We start from the raw sequence: 21,561 nt of genomic DNA on the forward strand, positions 1-21,561 counted from the left end.
CGAAGTGCTGTCAATGGATTGAACCAGGGCATGTGAAGCGTCTGGGGTAAACCATGGAAAGTTTTACGGGGATTGGATGTGAAAAGGGAGCTGTGATTTCGGTGCATCATACATGACAGCTAGAGACTGAGTGTGAACGAATGTGGCTTTCGTTGTCTTTTCCTAGTGCTACCTCGCGCACATGCGGGAGCAGGGGGTTGTCATTTTATGTGTGGCGGGGTGGCGACGGAAGTTAACAAGGGCAGAGAGTACGAATTATATATATATATATATATATATATATATATATATATATATATATATATATATATATATATATATATATATATATATATATATATATATATATATATATATATATATATATATATATATATATATATATATATATATATATATATATGGGGATAGGGGGATAGGGGAGAAAGAATATTTCCCACGTATTCCCTGCGTGTCGTAGAAGGCGACTAAAAGGGAAGGGAGCGGGGGGCTGGAAATCCTCCCCTCTCGTTTTTTTTTTTTTTTTTTTTTTTTTGATTTTCCAAAAGAAGGAACAGAGAAGAGGTCCAGGTGAGGATATTCCCTCAAAGGCCCAGTCCTCTGTTCTTAACGCTACCTCGCTATCGCGGGAAATAGCGAATAGTATGAAAAAAAAAAAAAAAATATATATATATATATATATATATATATATATATATATATATATATATATATATATATATATATATATATATATATGTATTGTTGACTGGTTGGTAAGGTTATTTAATGTATGTATGACTCATGGTGAGGTGCCTGAGGATTGGCGGAATGCGTGCATAGTGCCATTGTACAAAGGCAAAGGGGATAAGAGTGAGTGCTCAAATTACAGAGGTATAAGTTTGTTGAGTATTCCTGGTAAATTATATGGGAGGGTATTGATTGAGAGGGTGAAGGCATGTACAGAGCATCAGACTGGGGAGAGCAGTGTGGTTTCAGAAGTGGTAGAGGATGTGTGGATCAGGTGTTTGCTTTGAAGAATGTATGTGAGAAATACTTAGAAAAGCAAATGGATTTGTATGTAGCATTTATGGATCTGGAGAAGGCATATGATAGAGTTGATAGAGATGCTCTGTGGAAGGTATTAAGAATATATGGTGTGGGAGGCAAGTTGTTAGAAGCAGTGAAAAGTTTTTATCGAGGATGTAAGGCATGTGTACGTGTAGGAAGAGAGGAAAGTAATTGGGTCTCAGTGAATGTAGGTTTGCGGCAGGGGTGTGTGATGTCTCCATGGTTGTTTAATTTGTTTATGGACGGGGTTGTTAGAGAGGTGAATGCAAGAGTTTTGGAAAGAGGGGCAAGTATGAAGTCTGTTGTGGATGAGAGAGCTTGGGAAGTGAGTCAGTTGTTGTTCGCTGATGATACAGCGCTGGTGGCTGATTCATGTGAGAAACTGCAGAAGCTGGTGACTGAGTTCGGTAAAGTATGTGAAAGAAGAAAGTTGAGAGTAAATGTGAATAAGAGCAAGGTAATTAGGTACAGTAGGGTTGAGGGTCAAGTCAATTGGGAGGTAAGTTTGAATGGAGAAAAACTGGAGGAAGTAAAGTGTTTTAGATATCTGGGAGTGGATCTGGCAGCGGATGGAACCATGGAAGCGGAAGTGGATCATAGGGTGGGGGAGGGGGCGAAAATCTTGGGAGCCTTGAAGAATGTGTGGAAGTCGAGAACATTAACTCGGAAAGCAAAAATGGGTATGTTTGAAGGAATAGTGGTTCCAACAATGTTCTATGGTTGCGGGGCGTGGGCTATGGATAGAGTTGTGCGCAGGAGGATGGATGTGCTGGAAATGAGATGTTTGAGGACAATGTGTGGTGTGAGGTGGTTTGATCGAGTAAGTAACGTAAGGGTAAGAGAGATGTGTGGAAATAAAAAGAGCGTGGTTGAGAGAGCAGAAGAGGGTGTTTTGAAATGGTTTGGGCACATGGAGAGAATGAGTGAGGAAAGATTGACCAAGAGGATATATGTGTCGGAGGTGGAGGGAACGAGGAGAAGTGGTGACCAAATTGGAGGAGGAAAGATGGAGTAAAAAAGATTTTGTGTGATCGGGGCCTGAACATGCAGGAGGGTGAAAGGAGGGCAAGGAATAGAGTGAATTGGATCGATGTGGTATACTGGGGTTGACGTGCTGTCAGTGGATTGAATCAGGGCATGTGAAGCGTCTGGGGTAACCATGGAAAGCTGTGTAGGTATGTATATTTGCGTGTGTGGACGTATGTATATACATGTGTATGGGAATGGGTTGGGCCATTTCTCTGGTCTGTTTCCTTGCGCTACCTCGCAAACGCGGGAGACAGCGAGAAAGCAAAGAAAAAAAAAATAATATATATATATATATATATACATATATATATATATATATATATATATATATATATATGTATATATACATATATATATATATATATATATATATATATATATATATATATATATATATATATATATAACAATTAGTTGATATATAACGAATAAACGTAGCTAGGACGCCATTTGGTAAACATGCGATTGTCCAAGACAGACAACTAGTGTATCATAGACTTATTATGTGGACAAAAAGGCTGATTGTTTGCAAATCATATCAACAATAAAGTTGTCAAATATGTATAGACCTTTATCAATATCAAAGTCATAATTCTTAGTGTATTTAATAATAGAAGATTCAATGGTATTTCTCGTGGTACTGGAGTTAGAGTTAATAGCTGATATGGCATTACTCCAGTCAATACAGTGGTCATGGTTTTTAACTTGATTAAACAAGTTTCGATTCTTTTCCTTTTCTTATACTATATTTATGTTGCTTAAGTCTAACAGAAATATCCTTACCAGTCTGCACAACATAAAACTTATCACAATATCTACATGGCACTTTATAGATGCTCCCAGAAGAATTTTTTGGTGAGTTCCTGATTAAGATATTCTTCATGATACTATTGTTGCTGAAGGCAACATTTACATTAAAGGATGTAAGCAATATGGGAAGAAAAGTAAAGTTATTATCAAAAGGGAGAACTAAAATATTCTTCGTGTCAGTGGAAGGTATGGGCTCAACTCTATAAAATGATTTCTTTGCTAATTTAAGGGATTTATTAGTGAAAGATCTAGTTTACTTCAACTTAGATCCAATGGAATATATCCTCTTAAGCACATTATCAGTAAACTATGGACTGCAAATACGTAATGCCCTATGGAACATAGATTGAAATGATGATTATTTAACTCTGTCAAACTGAGATCGCTTGATCACGCACAGAATTGTGATACTTTCCAATATATATATATATATATATATATATATATATATATATATATATATATATATATATATATATATATATATATATATATATATATATATATATTTTTTTTTTTTTTTTTTTTTTCATACTATTCGCCATTTCCCGCGATAGCGAGGTAGCGTTAAGAACAGAGGACTGGGCCTTTTTTTGGAATATCCTCACCCGGCCCCCCCTGTTCCTTCTTTTGGAAAAAAAAAAAAAAAAAAAAAAAAAAAAAAAAAAAAAACATATATATATATATATATATATATGTTGGAAAGGATCACAATTTTGGGCGTGATCAAGATATTCCTATGAGTCCAAGGGGAATATGAAACACGAAAAGTTCCCAAGTGCACTTTCGTGTAATAATCACATCATCAGGGGAGACACAAGAGAGAAATATAACAGTCAGTTGATATACATCGAAGAGACGAAGCTAGGACGCCTTTTGGTAAACATGTGATTGTCCAAAACATACAACGAGTGTTCATAAGCTTATCATTTTACAAATCTTATCAACAATAAAGTTATCTAATTTGTATAGACCATCACAAATATCAAGATTATAATTCTTTTGTATTTAGTAATAGAAGAATCAATGATATTTTTCTTGGTGATAGAATTAGAGTTTATACCTGAGATGGCGTTACTCTAGTCAATACAATGATCATAGTTTTTAAAATGATTAAACACGACATTTTATGTTGGTCAGACTGGTAAGGATCTTTCTGTAATACTTAAGCAACATAAATATAGTATAAGAACGGGACAAGAATCAAATGCCTTGTTTAATCATGTGTGTGTGTGTGTGTGTGTGTGTGTGTGTGTGTGTGCAAATATCAATAGAATGGCAGGAGAGGATTATACGTACAAAAGAGGTGCTCATTAAAGAAAGATGAAATACTGAATAGTGGTGAAAACCTTTGTATTTATTCCATTGAGAAAGTAGTAAATTGAATTATATCTAGAGGGCAATAAGTTTTCAAGTAAGAATGAAATTTGTTCTTATAAAAAATCAAACAGAAAATAAACAAAAAAAAATCATAAAAGCCTAATACGTTTGTGTTGCTTATCCAGGCCCATTTTTACTAAGTAATGATGGAACGGCTCCACCCACTTTAATCACTTGAGTACATAGAATATATTATCGTCGATGTTAAAAAGTTTTCCCTTTTGATATTATCCTTAAAATAAAGGTTAAGGAAAGTGAGATAGAGCTTAACGTTAAAGTTAGGTTAGCTATGGCATCCTTGATCATATAATCACTACTCAGGTGTTAATATAGGTTAGGTTAGGTTCAGTATCCTTCATCAGGTCACCATTACCAAGGTGTTGTTATGTTGGGTCAGGCAACTTTAAACCAACTTTCAGTATTATTTACTCATAAATCTTTAAGTTCTAATAACCCAAAATATTTAGAGTAGATAGGGTAGATACTTATGGAAGCCATTTCTAACATTCTTGCATAACCTGAACTCTCGCCTTCCCAAAACATAGCCATCCGAGCTTGGATATTGTACTGCTGTGTCCGTCAACTAATTTGAAAAGGAAGACATTGAATGGAGAAATTACTGAGGTAATCTCCAAAGATGATTACTGGACTGAGAAACAAATTCAGAGAGCAGATTAAACGACTTAAATCCACTCAGCTTTAGGGAAAAGAAGTTTAAGAGATCCTATACAGGTATATGAAATTATTGTAATGGCATCCCTTTAAGTTTGATATTTTTACTTCCTGTAACTAGTTCCAACAATTAAAACAATATTCAGCATTGTGATTTAAGTGACTGACCTTAGGATGCATTTGGATCTGTCAAAAACTATATTTAGCAAATACTTAAACTTTCAACTGACCCATTCTATATTTGTATTCATTTCATCTCAGTTTTATCACCTTTCTGTTACTGTTTAATATCAACAGTAGCCCGTCTACGTAGTTGGGGCTTTGAAGCAAAGGAATCTTTTTCTAGTCTACGTTAGGGTAGCATCTAAAACAAACCTAAATGACCTTACCTTAGAAATATGTTCAGACAGTACCTTCTGAAAATATTTCTTAAGGTAAGGTCGTGGGGATTAGTTTAGGTGCTATCTAAACCTTGGCTAGAAAATGTTTGCTTTAAAGTCATAGCTAGTTGAAAGACCTACTTTAAGTGGTGATATTGAAATTTATTTGCTCCAGTGTGCCCCTATGTCCGTTTGTTTTATGTCCATCGAAAGATGCATACGTTCAATTTTTGATGTAGATTGATTTCCCATCTTAGATTCGTCTACGGAATTCTACATCTTCAGGTCAGCATACCATTGTGGTAATGAAGGGAAAGTCACCACATTTACAAGCCGAGTGCACGTAGCTTATCCCACCTCGTTAGAGAGAAAACTTACCTGTATTTGAATTAATGAACGGGAACAGAGAAGACGAAATTTTACGACACAATTATTATACAACTATATATCATTTATATCATACACATTACCACATTTCCTGCACTTTCCATCACAAATTTGCTGAGGTCATAACCTTGTAGTTACCATTACCTTACAACCTTAAGGATGGTGGTCTACAACACCTCTAGATTGATGGAGAAAACGAATAGTTTCGTTTTACTATTAAGACCACAGAAATACGGTAATTCCACTTCACTACCACTAACTACTAGTTATTTTAAGTGTTGATTTTCACGGCTAAGATTTTCATCCTCTGAGCGAAGCCATACAATAATCGTCCTTATCTACTCTGAGCATTGGATAGCCTCCTGATGATCAAGATTGCTGTTTTGGTTTTCCGTTTCCCTTGTTACTGCTGCGTCTCACTGCACACCTTACATGAGTGCCTTCCACAGTAATAGGGACAGCTGCTGGGCCTCACTGTAGCTACTTCTGGGACGGTTGCCAATCTTCCTCGTATTCCCTCATGACCACAGCGCCAAACCGACTCCCGCCATCAGGCCGAAACGCACAAACATTTCTGACAAAATTGAGACAAACGCTTTCGCGTCAGTTTTGACACTAAGTGAATTTATACGACAATTACGCTCAAGATGCTTGGTTTTTCGTTCATGAATTGAACAGAAGCAACCAACGATGGTTGCTACTGCCCAATCCATGAAGTCCCCCCCACCACGGAAAGGTAACCAAGCTTCGAGGGGGATGGGTGTTTACCCTGACGCCAACGGAGAAACTCAATATTAGTGCAGAGATCTTTTCCTCGGTAAAGAAAGTGTAGCCGGACTCCGCCCTCATGAGGTTACTGCACGACAGCAAAGATCACCCTTTGGTAGGCTGTGCTATAGGCAGCACAGCTCCGTCAAAGATCTCACTCCATAAGTGAACTTATATAGATTCCTTTTTTAACATTTTGTCTTGTCTATAAGGAACTCATCAGTTCTTCTCCAGTGAAAGCAAAAAATCATCGAGAAATTCATTTGTCTTCTCAATATCAGGATCTTGTGGCTCTGTGTGGGGGACGGGGCTGGTGGGCTGTGTGTCTGGCTGTGTCTGGAGATCGGGGCTGGTGGTCTCTGTGACTGGTTGTGTCTGGGGAGCGGGGCTGGTGGTCTCTGTGACTTGCTGTGTCTGGGAAGCGGGGCTGGTGGTCTCTGTGGCTGGCTGTGTCTGGAGATCAGGGGAAGTCTTGGGCATAAATTTCAGTATACTGTGAGCGATATCGTCTCTCAACCGATTCCTCTCGATCTTCTCTTGCACGGCCTTCATGATACGTTTGGGCGGCTTTCTCCATTTTCTTTGCATTTCAGTTGGTGGTCCTGCGCCATCGAGCCACATGATACCAGAATAGTATCGTTCCTGTTTCCCAACGGGTCCAATCTTGGTGTCACACATGATGCCGAGTGAACCCAAATGGCGGCCGATGTTTACGTTGGAAGCCACGGGCTCGTTATGTATCTTGCAGTAACTTTCATACCGTTGCTGCAGCTCTTTCCTGCTGATAAGGTACCGTTTCATAGTAATAGTCTTTCCCTTCATTTGAACGAAGGTATTCATGAAACTAACAAAGGAAGCCTTTCCTTTGTAATCCCGTTTGTAGTAACAGAAAGCCATTGAAGACGTGGACTGGGTCAGGCGAAGTTACACAGACTAACAAGATAGTCCTATAATCAATGATCCTGTATCAGCACTGAACTCGAAATACGTCAGAGCGACAATTTCAACCCAAGGCTGGAGGGCCAATTGATGATATTCTCACGTCTTGCTCAACCAAGTAACCTCGGTTAGACCTTGCTTATATTTTAATACAGTAAAGCTAATATAGTGAAGCTTGATGATGCTATTCATATGTAAGTTGCAATGTAGTCTGTATATATATATATATATATATATATATATATATATATATATATATATATATATATATATATATATATATATATATATATATATATATATATATATATATATATATATATATATATATATATATATATATATACACATATATATATATATATATATATATATATATATATATATATATATATATATATATATATATATATATATATATATATATATATTTTTTTTTTTTTTTTTCAATAATGGATGGAACTTAGCTCCAAAGGTGATTTTGTTGTTGGAGTGGGACCTCCAGCCATTCTGTCTACCTTTTCCCTTTCTAGACATGTGGTGGTGCATTGGGTAGTGTGGCAACCTTCGTCTTCATCTTTTTGGGTGCAGGCTTGCAAACCTCGTGGAGTAGTTGTGGGGTTTGCTTCTTTGCTGCACCCGACATAGCCATCTGGGCGTAGCTATCTACCCGGGCTGGTGGGTCAGCCAGCATAGCTACACGCTCACTCGGTACCTGGGCTGGTGGACGAGCAGCCTTCCTTTCTTCCATGGCTACAGTCTGCCTAACGACTTGGGGTTGTGGAGCAGCCATCCTTACTACCACCCCGGTTGGTTGGGCAGCCTTCTTTCGTTTCTTTGCTACACCCTTCTGGCTGGGCTGGTTGGGCAACCTTCTTTTTCCTCTTCTTCGATACAACCTGCCAACCGAATTCGTCTGCTGGTGGGTCCGTTTCTTTCATGGATACAACCTCTGTAGCCACTTGGGCTGGCCGGTCAACCTTCGGTTGTAGGTAAAAGTATATATATAGAATAATGTGGTTATCATCAGCAGCCAGAGGCCATTCCTCCCTCCTTGTCTGCAGAGTTCTCGATTTTCTGGAAAGTTCTACGAGATTCTGGTAAGATAAATACCATTGAGAAGACGTTGTTAGGGGACAGTCAGGTTCAGTTTAGAGTTGGTTGTGGGATGGTTCTTTTACTGTGTCGTATCAGCCAGATGGGTATTTCTTTTCACAATTATCGTTAAAGTTTCTGTTTTCTAGAGGCATAATCTAGAACACTATTTCCATATGTTTATCATTTTTCTTGTTATAGTTTCATTATCATCATTAGTTTTGTTATTGTTGACTTTCAGATATTTGATGTTATGTTTGTGATTGCCGTGGAAGCGTCTGACATCTTGCTAGAAGACTTTCTGGTCACAATATTTCTGCACTGGGGAGTTGATCGTATTCTTTTATTGCAGGTTTTGTTATTATCTTGCTTTACATTAAGGTCTACTGGAGGTTTTCACAATGCTGGCTGAACATATGTCCAGCAACAGGAGATGGCGTAAGATACAGTATTGATGAGACTTATCTATCTATATACATATCTAAATATCGCTCTATCAGTCTATCAATCTAACTATGTATTTATCTATCTATCTATTTATCTATCTTTATCTGAAAGTCAACAATAATAAAATCATTGATATATGAAGTATAACAATGTCATCTCAATGGCAATTATCTCACCAGAATCTTCTAGAACCTTCCAGAAAACTATGAACTCTGCAGGCAAGGAGGGAGGAATGGTCTCTGGCTATTGATAAAACCATATTATTCCATATATATGTTTATATATACATATTTATATATATATATGAATGTATATATAACGTACAGAATAATGCGGCCATCATCAGTATCGAAGAAAACTGAAAAGATGAGGTCCCACCGAGATTCGAACTCGGATTGCTGGATCCAAAGTCCAGAGTGCTAACCCTTACACCATGGGACCTGATAAGAAAAGATGTGATTTCATCTAAATGTTTTACATATAATCAACCAGAGGCCATTCCTCCCTCCCTGCCTGCAGGGTTCAAGGTTTTCTAGAAGGTTCTCGAAGATTCTGGTAAGATCATTACCTTTGAGAGGTCGTCGTTAGGTGACAGTCAGGTTCACTCTATGGTTGGTGTTTGTAGTTGGTTGTCCGAGGATGTTGTTATACTTGATCAATTTTGTAATTGTTGACTTTCAGGTAGGAAGTACTCATTTACGATGCATCCTTGTACTCACAACAACCTTATGAGTCACTTCAAGATTTATCTTCACTACAACTTTATCTTCACTACACTATTAAGGTTGAAGTCAATGGTCACATTCACTACAATCTCAACACGACTGGTCTTATACTTAACCCATATTATCACTACATCCATGTACATGTATTTCTTGCAGAATAACGCAGATATCAATGATTTCTGTGAAAATTGACATACACAGCCTTACGTATCTATCGATCTATCTAATATCTGTTTTTTACCTATCTATCTACCGATCTATCTATCTATCTATCTTTCTAAATCAGAAAGTCAACAACAATATCATTAATGATACGTATAACTACGTCCTCTCAATGGCAGTTCCTACCCAGAATCTTCGAGAACCTTCTAGAAAACCTTGAACCCTGCAGGCAGGGAGGGAGGAATGGCCTCTGGTTGATTATATGTAAAACATTTAGATGAAATCACATCTTTTCTTATCAGGTCCCATGGTGTAAAGGTTAGCACTCTGGACTCTAAATCCAGCAATCCGAGTTCGAATCTCGGTGGGACCTCACCTTTTCAGTTTTCTTAGAAACTGATGATGGAACTGAGCCATATAGTTGACCTTCGATGGACATATATTTCTTACGGCCCACCATTTTATTTAAGTATGATCTCACGGCAGAGAGGAAACGTGTGATATTCAAAATCAAAAGCCGCAATTGCCCTCATGGTAATGGCCGACATGTTTGCAGACAGATGACACCGACATGTGAGAAGTTAGACAAATATGGACGTTCCTGGTTGCTGTATAGCCTAGGTTTATTATCACTTGTAATGAAGGAGAAATGTTGCACATTATTCCACACCTTTTTATTTAGGCTAGGCTAGGCTAGGATGACTAGGGTCCATAACGTAACAGAGCTGGGAAATGCATCATATCGGATCTCTATTTGTGCAAAATGGCGCAAGTTTGTGGAAGTGATTTACGCAATGCCGGAGAGAATCCACCTCCACCAGAAATAATGTCTCAGACCATACAATATCTGCTGTTGGACGAGCAGGGGACATTACACCAATATATTCCTGTAGTTTACTGCTCTTCCTAAACACGCAGCAAGACATTCGTAAAAGCGTTAAACTGAACTTTTCCATCGGTTTTCATATCTTTAAATACTTACACCAGTTCCAACAGGTGGAAAAAATCATTTGAAAAATCAGAAATTATTTGCCTATAAAAAGTATTTTGATCGATCGTACCAAATATTCAATTATTTCTGTACCCGACAAAATATTCAGTCACTCCTATATCCGACATTTTTCCTGCTGGCTGGTGCCGTTAAAGTCATATGGTAATTTACCGAAATTAGATTACAGATATATTCATCTATATGGAATGGATCAGCGTGAAGAAAAATATATATTTTCACTAAATCCTCCTCTTCACTACACTCCCATCTTCACTACATAGTTCTAACACAACATCTTGACTACACCATTGTATGACCACATTATCATATCATTGTGTTCTTATCTTCACCACAGCCTCGGCAAAATTGATGTTTTCTTTACACATCAGGGTAGATGGCCATCTTTATGATGACAGAGAACACATATAACATATTAAACCACTTATCTTTAGTCACTTTAATCTAATTTCTGCTGATAAAAACGAATTATAATGACAATCCTTGTGTTCTGTGATGGGACATTGTACGGGTGAAGGAACTGTTGTCAGGCACATGTATTAAACTATTGAGAAATAAACTTAACTGTATTAAAGTAATGACTTCACTATATTAGACTTCTCTATATTAAGCTATGCTAGGATATGATCAGTTCCCAGGTTATATAAGGGCGGGAGCCGGGACCGAGAGCATCATTTGAGCTGTGACCTCTGTCGAGTGAACATCTCTGCTCCGCCTTGCAAGCTCCCTCAACCTTTCCTCGAACACTTCAATATAATAATGTTCACCAAGGAAGTAGGACGATCCTCCTTTGTCCAGGAGATGGAATTTGAATATGTCCATGTATTTGACATGGGCTATGGCTGTTTGGACATGGAAGTGGAATACCCAGACGTGGAAGTGATGGATGGAGTGGACTTTGGCTGTGTGGATATGGAGGTGGAATACCCAGACGTTGAAGAGATGGATGGAGTGGAATTGGTGGAATACCCGGACGTGGAAGTCATGGATGGAGTGGAATTTGGCTGTGTGGATATGGAGGTGGAATACCCAGAAGTGGAATTGGAGGAAATGGAATATGGGTGAAGCTGGTATGAACGCCATATGGATTTGGTGAAGGTTGACCTCGTAATGTGTTGACGTAAAATAGGTCAACCACTGTGACCATGTGGCGGGGAGGGCCACATCCACCAACCACGAAGCGAACCCCACCACGGAGAAGTATCCTGGCTGCATCCACGTACGAGAAAAATCGCGGGATTGCCGTCATCCAGTACCCCTGCTATGCCTCCTACAAGAAGGCACTTCTTGCCAACGTGACACCACTTTCCGTCAACGGTCGCTGTGCAAAAGTGAAACCTCACCGTCACACTGATGCTGACCAAGTGACCTCGCCCACTCAAGTGGCACTGCAGCCCACACGCCCTACCAGACCCACCATCCATGAGGAAATGCAGCCCACCCCACTTGTCAGGCCCACCATTCAAGACCGACTTGGTCCCCCAACACATGTAAGGCTCACCATTCAAGACCGACTTGGTCCCCCAACACATGTCAGACCCAGCGTTCTAGACCGACTGGGACCAATAACACATGACATGTCCTACGTTACAGACCGACTGCACTCTGCACCACGTACGGGCGTTAAAACGCGTGTCGAGATGACACACGCTCCCCGTGCCAAAAGATTCAGTTTGTGAAGAACCTGAGTTCTTTCTTCCTGCTGGTGCTGCAGGAGAACACGGCCCTAGAGTGGACACTGGAGGTGTGTTTGTGTTTGTGTTTGGGTTATCACTGAGGAACCAACACCAAGACAACTTTAGTTTGGACTTGCCAAGGATAACGTTAATCTGGCGGAAGTCTGGCTTTCTCCCAGTAGTGGATGACATATAATATCCACGTAGGGACGTTGAAAACAAAGAAAGGAAAAAAATGGGAGCATTATCCCCCCCCCCCCCCCAAAAAAAAATACATAAATTCACGGGGATAATTTTCTTCGTCTTCAAAGAAAAAATGAAACTCTTCCGACGCTACCGTGCCTTCCATAAAGCAACCCTCAAAGAAATCACTTTCTACACAATGCGCAAGGAGTCGGTTAGCCAATCTTCATATGGCTGGGGCTATTCTTCCCTCTGATTGATTCATTTTTCAAGATTAAGGAAAGTTATAATAAAAATATTGTATTGAGTTTCTCCGTTGGCGTCAGGGTAAACACCCATCCCCCCTGAAGCTTGGTTACCTTTCCGTGGTGGGGGGGACTTCATGGATTGGGCAGTAGCAACCATCGTTGGTTGCTTCTGTTCAATCCATGAACGAAAAACCAAGCATCTTGAGCGTAATTGTCGTTTAAATTCACTTGGTGTGAAAACTGACGCGAAAGCGGTTGTCTCAATTTTTGTCAGAAATGTTTGTGCGTCTCGGCCTGATGGCGGGAGTCGGTTTGGCGCTGTGGTCATGAGGGAATACGAGGGAGACTGGCAAGCGTCCTAGAAGTAGCTACAGTGAGGCCCAGCAGCTGTCCCTAATACTGTGGAAGGCACTCATGTAAGGTGTGCAGTGAGGCGCATCAGTAACAAGGGAAACGGACAACCAAAACAGCAATCTTGATCATCAGGAGGATATCCAATGCTCAGAGTAGATAAGGACGATTATTGTATGGCTTCGCTCAGAGGATGAAAATCTTAGCCGTGAAAATCAACAAGTAAAATAACTAGTAGTTAGTGGTAGTGAAGTGGAATTTCCGCATTTCTGTGGTCGTAATAGCAAAACGAAACTTTTCGTTTTCTCCATCAATCTAGAGGTGTTGTAGACCACCATCCTTAAGGTTGTAAGGTAATGGTAAGTACAAGGTTATGACCTCAGCAAATTTGTGATGGAAAGTGCAGGAAACGTGGTAATGTATATGATATAAATTATATAGTTGTATAATAAATGTGTATCAAAATTTTGTCTTCTCTGTTTCGGTTCATTAATTCAAATACAGGTAAATTTTCTCTCTAACGAGGTGGGATAAGCTACGTGCACTCGGCTTTTAAATGTGGTGACTTTCCCTTCATTACCACAATGTTGTGCTGAACTGAAGATGTAGAATTCCGTAGACGAAGCTAAGATAGGAAATCAATCTACATCAAAAATTGAACGTATGCATCTTTAGATGGACATAAAACAAACGGACGGAGGAGCACAGTGGAGCAAATGAATTTCAATATTACCACTTAAAGTAGGCCTTTCAACTAGTTGTGGCTTTAAAGCAAACTTTTTCTAGCCAAGGTTTAGTTAGCACCTAAACTAATCCCCACGACCTTACCTTAAGAAATGTTTTCAAAAGGTACTGTCTGAACATATTTCTAAGGTAAGGTCATTTAGGTTTGGTTTAGATGCTACCCTAACCTAGGCTAGAAAAAGTTTCCTTTGCTTCAGAGACCCAACTACTTAGACGGGCTACTGTTGATATTAAACAGTAACAGAAAGGTGATAAAACTGAGATGAAATGAATAAAAATATAGAATGGGTCAGTTGAAAGTTGAAGTATTTGCTAAATACAATTTTTGACAGATCCAAATACATCCTAAGGTCAGTCACTTAAATCACAATGCTGAATATTGTTTTAATTGTTGGAACTAGTAACAGGAAGTAAAAATATCAAGCTGAAAGGGATGCCATTACAATGACTTCATATACCTGTATAGGATCTCTTAAACTTCTTTTCCTTAAATCTGAATGGATTTAAGTCGTTTAATCTGCTCTCTGAATTTGTTTCTCAGTCCAGTAATCATCTTTGGAGATTACCTCAGTAATTTCTTCATTCAATGTCTTCCTATTGAAATTAGTTGACGACCAAAGCAGTACAATATCCAAGCTGGGATGGCTATGTTTTGGGAAGGCGAGAGGTCAGGTTATGCAAGAATGTTAGAAATGGCTTCCATCAGTTTCGACCCTATCTGCTCTAAATATTTTGGGTTATAGAACCTAGAGATTTACGAGTAAAGAATATAATATAGTTATCTTGGCAAGATATCCAACATGAGATTATAGTCATAATAACAATATTGTCACAACGCCAATATATAATCACCGGAATATTATATTTATCATGATAATTATCACTTATGACAAAATATGCATGATTAAAAAATGACAATATAGCACCTACAAAAAATATCACATTGCTAATATAGCCAAGGTGGCGATATATACACGAAAGTACCGTAACGAAAATAAGAAGATAGCCAAAATGACAATATGTTCGTAATGACAATACTGCCACTATGTATATATATTCTCAATGACACTATGTAGATGATGTTCTTTGTGTTTGGCCAACAAATGAAAATTTACAAATATTTCTCCCCTTACTAAACAATTTAGTACCTTCCATCAAATTTACTGTAGAAAATGAAAATAATGGTATGTTACCATTTTTAGATTGCATGATCCATAGACTAGGAAACAAGTTTAAGTTTAGCATATACAGAAAACCCACCAATGTATGCTCATATATCCATTATTACTCATCTCAACATGACAGAGTTAAATTATCATCATTTCAATCTATGTTCCTAAGGGCATTACGTATTTGTAGTCCAGAGTTTATTGATGATGAGTTTGAAAAGATACATTCTATTGGATATAAGTTAAAGTACCCTAGATCTTTCATTGATAAATCCCTTAAGTTAGCAAAGAAATCATTTTATAGAGTTGAGCCCAAACCTCCCATCGACACCAAGAATCTTTTAGTTCTCCCTTTTAATAATAATTTCACTTTGCTTCCCATGTAGCTTAAATCCTTTAATGTAAATGTTGCCTTCAGCAACAATAATACTATAAAGAATATCTTAATCAGGAATTCACCAGAAAATTCTCTTGGTTGTATCTATAAAGTTCCTTGTGGAAAGTGTGATAAATTTTATGTTGGCCAGACTGGTAAGGATCTTTCTGTTAGACTTAAGCAACATAAATATAGTATAAGAACGGGACAAGAATCAAATGCCTTGTTTAATCATGTTAAAAATCATGATCATTGTATTGACTGGATTAACGCCATCTCAATTGTTAACTCTAACTCTATTACCAAGAGAAATATCATTGAATCTTCTATTACTAAATACACAAAGAATTATAATCTTAATATTAGTGATGGTCTGTACAAATTAGATAACTTTATTGTGCACAAGATTTGTAAAATGATATGTTTATGAACGCTCGTTATATGTTTTGGACGATCACATGTTTACCAAATGGCGTCCTAGCTTCGTCTCTTCGATGTATATCAACTGACTTATATTTCTCTCTTGTGTCTCCCCTGATGATGTGAATATCACACGAAAGTGCACTTGGGAACTTTTCGTGTTTCATTTTCCCCGTGGACTCAGGAATATCTTGATCACGCGCAAAAGTGTGATCCTTTCCAACATATATATATATTGATATAATCAAGGTAAGATGCCATTACTCACTCTTGACGTTACCTACTAATAAATGTATGAGCAGCAGATGCTACTTAAAGATACAGTCAACATGTGCATTTACTCCTTGTTGATGTTGTACACAGGAACATTTACTCGTTGTTGATGTTGTACACAGGAACATTTACTCGTTGTTGATGTTGTACACAGGAATATTTACTCCTTGTTGATGTTGTACACAGGAACATTTACTCCTTGTTGATGTTGTACACAGGAACATTTACTCCTTGTTGATGTTGTACACAGGAACATTTACTCCTTGTTGATGTTGTACACAGGAATATTTATCCTTGTTGGTGTTGTACACAGGAATGTTTACTCCTAGTTGATGTTGTACACAGGAACATTTACTCCTTGTTGATTTTGTACACAGGAACATTTACTCCTTGTTGATGTTGTACACAGGAACATTTACTCCTTGTTGATTTTGTACACAGGAACATTTAAGCATAACTATGCACATATTGTTTACTGGATGTGTCTAACGTGGATAATGTCTCACATTGTCATTCCCAGTTATTATAACCATATAAGTTATATTCATATGGAAGATTTTTATGACAACCGGCAGGAGATGTTGTATATATTACATGGCAGCAACCATTGTGGCATGCAGGGCTCACGTGAGCCTGCTCCTCTACCATGACCCCAAACTTACCTCCCATGTGTCTTGTTGTCTGGATCAGTTGTTTTCAAGAACTTTTTTGGGCGATAGTACATTACTATTGTATCCACCAACATTATATATATTCAATTAGACATTTGATGTAGTTTCAATGTTTGATGTATGGTATGACTTTACATACACATTATCGTTTCCATGCAGGCAAAAGTAAAACCTTTTACCCACACCAGGTCTTCTGTCCAACGGCAGCAGGGAAAAGAAGGTAATAGGTGAAGACACAGGCCATGTACCACGTCAGTGGAGGACCAGCTACGGCAGCCTTCGTGGCTCAGGAGAGAATGTTCGTGAGCAGTGTTGGGAGGAAACCATATACTGTTCACCAGCCTTACGTATACAAGAGATGTGGGAGTGGGTTGTCAACAGAGCTCAGGAAGACACCAACAGTGGCAGTTGATTGTCAGAAGCGTTTCAAGTGAGCAGTTGCAAGGTGAGGCAATGGTGGTCAGGAAGGCTGTTTCTTGTAGCTCGCTAGTTAGCCGAGAGGTGAGTGTAGACACTGTATAATGTTATGATGAAGTATGGAGTAGATAGATATTGTGTTTCACTGCCAACTTATCTGAGATTCAAGCTATGTCAGGAGGGACGCATCGCAGTAGATAGATTACAGCTTGAAGGGAAAACAGATGATTGGCATACCAGTTATTTACGAAATGTCTTTTTAGAAAGAATAAACAGTATACCCAGACGAAATGTTGTACACATATATTGTGATAGATTAGTGTTAGATCAAGCGGGTTGTGGTGGTTTTTATAAGGGAATATTTTATCAATCAATGTTATGCAGATGTAACAGTTTGTAAAAGAATAAGTAAGAACACCTCGTCCACGCTGACTGAACTTCATGCAGTTAGTGAAGGACTTCAGGTTGCTATAGAGATGTGTAAACATGTATGTTTTTGTTGACAGTAGAAGTGCACTTGAAGCCTTACAGTGTAAACATCCAGTTAACTTTCATATTGTTAATATCTATAAACAACTGGTCATAGAAATGTAAGAAATGGAATGTACTGTGCAGTTTGTATGGATTCCATCATATGTGGGGATTCAGTTGAATGAAATGGCTGACAAATTGGCCAAGAAAGCTGCAGAAAAGCTTCATGGAGATATCATAAGTAATGAAAGTATAAGAACAATAGAGAAGGAAGTTGAAAGAAAAAGAAAAGAATGGGAACATGCAAGAAGAGAAGTGATAACCAAAGGCAGTGAGCGTTTACATTATTATTTGTATGTGTTACAAATTACCAATGTAACTTACGGCACTAACTTACCATCTGTTGATACTGCCATAATGAGACTAAGGTTGGCATATTATTGGCAGATAAGTGGAGGGCTGGGTCAATCTTGCCAACTATGAGGGATGCACCTACACTGTGGCATTATGGATCACAATGTGGACAAATCCAACTATATAGGAATAGTGACGTCACTTCTCTATAAGAACAAATTTGTTGATCAATTGGTAATAGAAAGATTAAAATGATCCTTGCAATATACAAACCTTTTGCCCCAACGGTATGACTTTAATATTATCCAAGACTACATTATCTTTACATATCAAAACTAGTTGTATTCTAATTATATTACTGTAGATAATGCAATGTGATTCTTATAGTGTACTGTTGTTAAGACATTTACAACTTTTGTAAGCCCAAAAAGGGATGACAAAGATAAGGGTGGGGTAGCACACTACCCTGTCATTTTGTTGTTCATATTATCAATAAAATATCTCAGTTTCAGTTTCAATTTCAACCATAGTACTTAAGGATATATTTGCTTCATTCTAATCGTAGTTATGATTATAAACTTGTAAAACGTTTTACCTCGAATGAGGCGAAGTACTTTATCTTAACAGGATTATCAACATGTGGAATGATATACCAAGTAGAGTAGATGAAAGATGTTTGAGGATAGACTCGACAGATATTTCGCCTATGATTTTCGACTAATATTGTTTGCGTCTCCTTAGTTACATACACAGTTTACAGGTTATTCTCTCTGAAACATGTGTATGTGTGTCTCCTCCTACCTCACTGATCTATGACCTTCTGATCTCTTCCATCATTACAGGCAGCTTTGTAAGATGCCAGTGTTATGTTATTTTATGAATTCCTTTGTATATTCCTTTATACGTAATCTGAAATCTGACTTGAATTAGGTTGATATAATTTGGAGTGGAATCTATCTAATGTCAACGAATATTCGAAGATGTTCTATGTTTATATTTTCTCTTACATATGTTTCATATTTTTCTAACAAAAAGACAGCTTCATTTTTCTAACAATTCCTATAAAGTTACAATATTTTGAACCAAGTGTTTGGTTAATGTTTAGGGAGTAGAAGGTAATGACTCAATAGGTCAGTTCAGTTGATGATAAAGACAAGTGGTGACATTATCGCAATAGGACAAACACGAACACCTTTGATATAGTTCGAGTAACTCTTAAGTAGTTCATATCATGTCAAGAAAAAAAATCTTTTTCTCTATTTTTTTCAGTTTGCTTTTGGAACTCAATCTTAAATTTGACGCCGCTGTATAACACTCTGCTGAAGTTCTTCGTTTGAAAAAGTTAACGATGACTTTTTCTCCTTTTGTGACATCCCGGGAAACATCTTGGTGCCCCAAATGATGTGTCACCTGGTACGTCCGGCCGGCGGTGGCAAGATCTGGCTGGAGTCAAGAACCAATCCCTAACTAAGGCTGTTTACCCAGGCCACCTCCCCTGCCTGCCTGCCCGACCACACTTGGGAAATATAAGCAACAGGTGAAGACACACACCCTGTACCACCTCACTGGCTACGGCGGCCTTCGTCACTCAGGTAAGAGTCCTCGTGACCGGTGTTGGGAGGAGACCGTCTACTGTTGACCAGCCTTACGTATACAGGAGGTGTGGACCGGTGTTGGGAGGAGACCGTCTACTGTTGACCAGCCTTACGTATACAGGAGGTGTGGGGTGGATGGGTGGAGGTCGGGTGGTCAACACAGAATGTTCTCGGGATCGTCAGGAGGAGGAGGAGGGTTCCTGGTAGCTGGCTAGTTAGTGGAGAGTTCAACGTGCCGGAGCTCAGTGCTGTCTGTAGTTGGTCGTGTGTAAAGGCTGGATCATCTTCTGTCATGAGAAACAATGTTTGTAAGTTACTGTATACAACTGTTATCCGTTGCTGAATCATCATGAAACCTGGATACATAATCATGTATTCTGAATATGATCAAATTGATTATCTGTTGTGAGAGTCACCAGGTCTGCGCTTGACATGTCTTACGACAACATGTTCTCAGAAACTATTATTTTCTGTACAGTTGTTATTGTTATGTTCACCAAGTCTTCTCTTAGCAGTTATGATTTGTGTCAGATAAGCCAAGTCTTCACCTGACAATTTTGTTGCTGTTGTTGTTCTTCTTCTTGTTCTTCTTCTTCTACTTCTTCTTCTTCTTCTTTTTCTTCTTCTTCTTCTTCTTCTACTTCTTCTTCTTCTTTTTCTTCTTCTTCTTCTTCTTCTTCTTCTTCTTCTTCTTCTTCTTCTTCTTCTTCTTCTTCTTCTTCTCTTCTTCTTCTTCTTCTTCTTCTTCTTCTTCTTCTTCTTCTTCTTCTTCTTCTTCTTCTTCTCTCTTCTTCTTCTTCTTCTTCTTCTTCTTCTTCTTCTTCTTCTTCTTCTTCTTCTTCTATTACGGGTCCTCGCCTCTACACAGCCGTTCTCTGATCTTGCCTAACAGGTCATTTCTTGTTTACAGATTCGTCAGGTCCTTGCCTGGCTCGGGCCCTTATCATACGGGCTCTGTAACACGTAAGTATGTTTTATTATCTCTGAATTTACAGCTGTCAACACGCAAAGTTCGTTAAACCAGAATGTGTACCGTACGGAAAAACAAACAAATAACAAAATTTGCAAGATGATAACAGTTGATGTTAGCCATCAGCAGGTAAGGTCATCAAGCCGCACCTTCACAGTTCTTAGTATCATGTCGGTATTTCAGACATTTGCAACATTGTTGTACGTCGAGATGTTCATCTTTCTTCAGGGATTTTGCTGGCACAGAGATCATGGGGAACAGGACTCCCCGGGGGAGCAGGCGATCGGCCTCGGTCGGGTTTGATCATTGTATCTTTATTGATCTGGAGTTATTCGGTTTATAGACGTTGATGACATTAACGTCATTGTTTTCGCCATTGATGGCTTCAACAATCTCCGAAGGGCTGAGGGACAAGATAGATTCATCAACATTGTAGGCAATAATAGTACATCTAGCTTGAAGGGGGCAGCAGTCCTGAACGATTTGGTAGTTTTTTTTAGCTAGTTCATCAAGGCGAGGCTTAGATAGGATTCTATCTAAATCACTATCTTTGCCCAAGCAAATCTTAAACTGTTATTTGTTCGAGGGGAATTGAATGACCCTAGTAGGACGGATCTCAGTGGTCTTAAAGACGATGGACAGGAGTTCGAACGTGGAAGGAGGGGGACAATCAGTTTTGAGGGATTTTAGACGTATGTCGGGCGGCATGTTGGTGGCATCAGTGTCCTAGTGCGAGAAAACGTGAGTGAGGGACGCTCGACGGTCCAAGGTAGGGGAGAGGTAAGAGATA

General features: G+C 38.6%; 1 non-coding gene across 1 annotated transcript; it reads right to left on the minus strand.

The window, feature by feature from the left end:
* Positions 1-9,326: 9,326 nt before the first annotated feature.
* TRNAQ-UUG (transfer RNA glutamine (anticodon UUG)) lies at positions 9,327-9,398 on the minus strand. The gene has a single exon. It is a non-coding gene; the product is annotated as a tRNA-Gln (tRNA).
* Between the last annotated feature and the right edge of the window lie 12,163 nt (positions 9,399-21,561).

This window comes from Panulirus ornatus, chromosome 42, assembly GCF_036320965.1.
Source record: "Panulirus ornatus isolate Po-2019 chromosome 42, ASM3632096v1, whole genome shotgun sequence".
NCBI classification, from domain to species: Eukaryota; Metazoa; Arthropoda; class Malacostraca; order Decapoda; family Palinuridae; genus Panulirus; species Panulirus ornatus.